The sequence below is a fragment of the Canis lupus genome, chromosome 24 (genome assembly GCF_048164855.1).
Source record: "Canis lupus baileyi chromosome 24, mCanLup2.hap1, whole genome shotgun sequence".
NCBI lineage: Eukaryota > Metazoa > Chordata > Mammalia > Carnivora > Canidae > Canis > Canis lupus.
This window is the reverse complement of record NC_132861.1, coordinates 15,834,054-15,840,053: the sequence shown is the minus strand read 5'-3', so window position 1 is coordinate 15,840,053 and position 6,000 is coordinate 15,834,054. Positions and strand designations below refer to the sequence as shown.

Here is a 6,000-nt window from a genome sequence, read left to right as displayed (position 1 = left end):
AAACTACAAACAATAGCAACAATAAAATAGAGGGGTAAATGGTGATATAGTCATAAAATGGAATACTATGCAGCAATGGAAAGGAATAATCTTCGGTCACATGTAACAAGGATGAAACTCACAAACATAAGCTTGAGCAAAAGATGCAAGGGATGCCTTGCATCTGGGTCAGTTAATCATCTGATGCTGGATTTCAGGGTAGTGAGTTCAAGCCCTGCTTTGGGCCCTACACTAGGTTTTTGTTCTTCAAAAAATAATTTAAAAAAAAAGATACAAGGCACAAAATGATGCATATGGTATGATTTCATTTGTATTATAGTTCAAAAATAGGCAAAACTCAACTATGTTTAGGGGTGAACATGTAGATGCTGAAACTATAAAGAAAAATAAAGAACATATTCCTATAATAGGATAATGGTTACTATTGGAAGGGCATAAGAACTTCTAAGTTGCTTGCAGAACTCAGTTTCTTGGTATGAATGGTAGTTACAGTCTGGTGTTTAAAGAAATGAGAATTTTTAGTTTATAAACAGTACTTACATACTTTATGCATTCTTCTGTAAGTATAACATTTTGACAATTGGGAAAAGTCTATGAAGTGGAAAATTTTAACTTTTTTCCAAAACAATATATAAGGGTTTTAAAAGTTCAAGAGTAGCAATAAGCTTATAACAAAATTTGGTTATCCCATGCTTCATCACCATTTCCACTTCCTAAAGCATTCATTTTGATTTTTGTCTTTTTCCTGTTTTTAACTCCATGTGTCTAAGTAACATAGTTATGGGACTCCTTCTTGACATTTTTTTCAGATTTAGACAATCTCTGTTTACTTCCTTCCCTGAAGGTCAGAATTTCGCTATTTTGCAACTTCCCTGCTCTCAGACTCACATTTCTCCCACCTCTTGTCCTCCTAGAGTTTTAACACATTAAAAAAATTAAATGTGGGACGCCTGGATGGCTCAGAGGTTAAGCTCTGCTTTCGGGTCAGAGCATGATTCTGGAGTTCAGGTATTGAGTCCCACATCGGGCTACCTGAGGGGACTCTGCTTCTCCCTCTGCCTATGTCTCTGCTGCTTGCTCTGTGTCTCATGAATAAATAAATAAAATATAAAAAATAAAATAAAAATTAAAAATTAAATACACATTCACGTTGTCATTATTATTCTTTTATACTGCTCCCTGTTAATACAAATTAAGTACTCACATTTCCTTTATTATATAATTAAAATTTTTTTCCTGGCTCAATTGCCTCTTGGAGTCATTTACTTAGCCTACTTTGACACTTGTATTAACTAGTCTCACACCAGATTCAGTATTCCTCATGGTTAACACTGGCCGATAATCTCAGTTCCATTGTGTTTCCTTGAGACATCCTTCCAGAGGTACCTAGATATCTCCAGGAGCCTCTTCTCCTCTTCTTCCAGTCTGCTCTAGTTCTCTGGGCCTACCAAACGGGTATTATCTTTGGGACTCCCTTTCATCCTCCACTAGGGAAATGTCCTAATTAGTATTTATGTTGAATTCCTAGATCTTATGTTTTATTCTTCTTTATTTGCTTACTTTGCTATGTTTTGTTTTGGTGGAGTATACTCTTTATTGACTTCCTGAAATAAAGTGAAGGGCATCTTTGATGGATAGTTTAGTTAAGTCTAAGATCCTGTGCTGAAAAAAAATTTTCTCTTAGGAGAAAATTTGAGCTTTGAGAGCTCCCAGAAACACATCCTAACTCCCAAGGTACTTGTTTGGAAATCTGATCATTTCCTGGTGTCCCTTTGGGTGTCCTTGCTTTATTTTCTCAGGAAGCTTTTTGGTCTGAAATTTTAAAATAAGAAAACTTGGTTTTCTTTTTTATTTACATCCAGTGTATTTCGCACATGCTATCTCTTTTAATCTAAAAACACTATTTTCTTTGATTCTGGGAAATTTTCTTGTATTATTTCTAAGATAATTACTCTTTTTTCCTTTTCTGTATTTTTTTCTTCTTCCTTCTTTTGTTCCTCATTGCTCTTCCTTCCTATTTTTCTTTTTCTTTTATCAGATATTGAAACTGCTGGTCTGATTCTAATTTTATTATCCTTTTATTCCTATTCTCTAGGCCTTTGTCTTTCTAATATACTTTCAGGGAAATTTTTGCAACTTTATAGTCCATTGTTTTTGATATTTTTTAATTGCTGCAGTTATATTTTTAATGCCCAAGACCTCTTTTTAAATTTTAAATAGGCCTTATTTTTAGAACACTTGCAGATTTACAGAATAATTGAAAAGGTAAGGTGACAGTTCCCACTCATTTCTCCTTTCATATCTCATTTCTTCTATTACTAGAATAATGTGTATTTGTCACAATTATTGAACCAATATGGATGTTATTGTTAGCTAAAGTTCATATTTTATTCAGATTTCTTTAGTTTTTATCTAATGTCCTATTTCTGTGCCAGAATTCCATCCAGGATACCACATTACTTTAGGAGTCATGTTTATCTTGACTGTCATAGTTTTTTATTTTGTCTTTTTATTTATTTATTTTTAAATTTATTTTTTAAAAAAGATTTCACTTATTTATTCAAGAGAGCCGCACAGAGAGAGGGTGAGAGAGAGGCAGAGACGCAGGCAGAGAGAGAGGCAGAGATGCAGGCAGAGGGAGAAGCAGGCTCCATGCGAGGAGCCCGACGCGGGACTGGATTCCAGGTCTCCAGGATCAGGCCTTGGGCCGAAGGTGGTATTAAACCGTTGAGCCACCGGGCTGCCCCTTCTTTGTCTTTTTATAACCTTAACAGCTTTGTAAAGTACTGGTCAGGTATTTTGTAGAATGCCCTCGTGTTGGAATTTGCCTAATGTTTTTCTCATAGTTAAACTAGGGTTAAGGATTTGGGGGAGGAAGATCCCAGAGATAAAATGCCATTTCTATTACATCATATCAAGGGTACATACCCCCAACATAATTAATCACTGTTCATGTTCACCTTAATCATTTGACTGAGGTAATGTTTGTCAAGTTTCTCCTCCATAAAGGTACTATTTCCCCTATTTCTGTAGTGTCCTCTTTTGAAAGAGATTGCTATTCACATTATACACTTTACAGAGTAGGGAGTTAATTCTTCTCTTGTAGGGCAGTATTTCTACATATAAACTATTGAGAATTCTTTTTTTTAATTTTTATTTATTTATGATAGTCACAGAGAGAGAGAGAGAGAGAGAGGCAGAGACACAGGCAGAGAGAGAAGCAGGCTCCATGCACTGGGAGCCCGACGTGGGATTCGATCCTGGGTCTCCAGGATCGCGCCCTGGGCCAAAGGCAGGTGCCAAACTGCTGCGCCACCCAGGGATCCCTTTTTTTTTTTTTTTTAATTTTTTTGAGAATTCTTTACGCAAGATACTTTTCTCATTCATTCATTCCATCTTTTGTTTATCTCATTATGGACTCATGGATGTTCATTTTATACGTTTGGTTATAATCTGAGAGTTCCTTATTTTCTTGCTTGAGTTGTTCCAGCTTTGGCCATCAGGAAACCTTTCCCTGGGCTCCTATGTCCCTTTGACATACCTTATAGGTGGGGCTTTTTTTTGTTTTTATTTTTAGCACTTCCTTACTTTCTGGCACTAAAATATGTCCCAGTCTCATCTTGTATCTTTTCTACCCCAGCTCTTAGAATTAACAGTTTCTCCAAGGAGATCCAGTCCTTTTCATTGCAATAATAATAGAATCCAAGATCTGAGCACTAGGTGTGCCTACTGCTACGGAACATTGTTCCTTCCAAACTGAGTTCATTTGGTTACATACATTTTTCTTTTTCCATTGTTTTTTTTTTTTTTTGGTAGCACTTAGTTCTGATTTTTGGATCTCATATCTCTAGGTATTAATTTATTTTTGTTCCTCAAATTATCTTTATTCCCTCTAGATTCCTTCTAGGTTTGTTGTTTTGGTTTCTAACTTTCATGTCACAACTGTTCTCTAATATCTGATGGTCTTTGACCATCCTTTCAATAAATAAAATGTCAATTAGGAGGAATCTTTGTAGGAGAGTTTGACACTTGGCAAGTCAAACTATAGAATGATAAGCATTTTGTTGGGGATCCCTTGTATCACAATTTGAAGGGATTGTGAATTTTTTTTTCTCATTAAAATTTGTTTCAATGGGTCTCAAAATTCTGTGACAGATTTCTGGTCAAGTTGTTTCCATTAAAAAGTACTGATTTTAAAAAACTAATAACTTAAAACTGTCAGACACGCAAAAAAAAAAAAAAACCCACAAATGGTCCACAAAACATTCTCCTTTCCTTCTGAAGTTTTTACGATGCATTGTTATCATTAACCAGTCTTTTACTATTAAACTTAAATGGCCAATTGACACAAACAGTTCTGAGACCATTCTTCCACCACTGATTAAGACTGCGGTGGCAGGTATTGGGGATAATATTCATTTAGCCTTCTGAGCTTTCTGGGCAGACTTGGTGACTTTGCCAGCTCCAGCTACCTTCTTGTCCACTGCTTTGATGACACCCACAGCAACCTTCTGTCTCATGTCATGAACAGCAAAATGGCCCAGAGGAAGATAGTCAGAGAAGCTCTCAACACACATAGGTTTGCCAGCAACCATATCAACAATGGAAGCATCTCCAGATTTTAAGAACTTGGGACCATCTTCCAGCTTCTTTCCAGAACGACGATCTATCTTTTCCTTCAGCTCAGCACACTTGCAAGCAATATGAGCTGTGTGACAATCCACCACAGGTGCATATCTAGCACTGATTTTGCCTGGATGGTTCAGGATAATCACCTGAGCTGTGAAGCCAGCTGCTTCCATTGGTGGGTCATTTTTGCTTTCACCAGCCACGTTGCCACGACGAACATCTTTGACAGATACATTCTTGACATTGAAGCCCACATTGTCCCCAGGAAGAGCCTCACTCAAAGCTTCATGGTGCATTTCAACAGACTTTACTTCAGTTGTAACATTGACCACAGCAAAGGTGACCACCATGCCAGGCTTAAGAACACCAGTCTCCACTCGACGCACTGGGATAGTACCAATACCACCAATTTTGTAGACGTCTTGGAGAGGCAGACGCAAGGGCTTATCAGTTGGATGAGTTGGTTGCAGAAGGCAATACAGGGCTTCAAGCAGTGTGGTTCTGCTGGCATTCCCATCTTTACGGGTGACTTTCCATCCCTTGAACCAAGGCATGTTAGCACTTGGCTCCAGCATGTTGTCACCATTCCAACCAGAAATTGGCACAAATGCTACTGAGTCGGGGTTGTAGCCAATTTTCTTAATGTAGGTGCTGACTTCCTTAACAATTTCCTCATATCTCTTCTGGCTGTAGGGTGGTTCAGTGGAATCCATTCTGTTAACACCAACAATTAGTTGTTTTACACCCAGTGTGTAAGCCAGAAGGGCATGCTCACGGGTCTGTCCATTCTTGGAGATACCTGCTTCAAATTCACCAACACCAGCAGCAACAATCAGGACAGCACAGTCAGCCTGAGTTGTGCCTGTAATCATGTTTTTGATAAAGTCTCTGTGTCCTGGGGCATCAATGATGGTCACATAATACTTGCTGGTTTCGAATTTCCACAGGGAGATATCAATGGTGATACCACGTTCACGTTCAGCTTTCAGTTTATCCAAGATCCAGGCATACGTGAAGGAGCCTTTTCCCATCTCAGCAGCCTCCTTCTCAAAATTTTCAATAGTTCTTTTGTCGCTCCCACCACATTTGTAGATCAGATGGCCAGTAGTGGTAGACTTGCCCAAATCTACGTGTCCAATGACGATAATGTTGATGTGAGTCTTTTCCTTTCCCATTTTGGTTTAGGTTTAGCGGTTTAGGTTTGGTTTAGGTTTCACCTGTGTTCTGGTGGCAAACCCATTGCAAAAAAGGGGGATTGTGCATTTAAATGTGCTCAAGGAAGTCTGGGAACAGATGTCTTGTTAGCAGCAGCAGAGATTGAGTACAAGCCCCGGTTAGGCACCACACACAGATCCAAGGGATCCAGGCCAT

At 38.2% G+C, this 6,000-nt stretch overlaps 1 pseudogene; it reads right to left on the bottom strand.

Moving 5' to 3' along the window:
• Window positions 1–4,215: 4,215 nt before the first annotated feature.
• Window positions 4,216–5,819, bottom strand: LOC140616427 (elongation factor 1-alpha 1 pseudogene; annotated as a pseudogene).
• Between the last annotated feature and the right edge of the window lie 181 nt (window positions 5,820–6,000).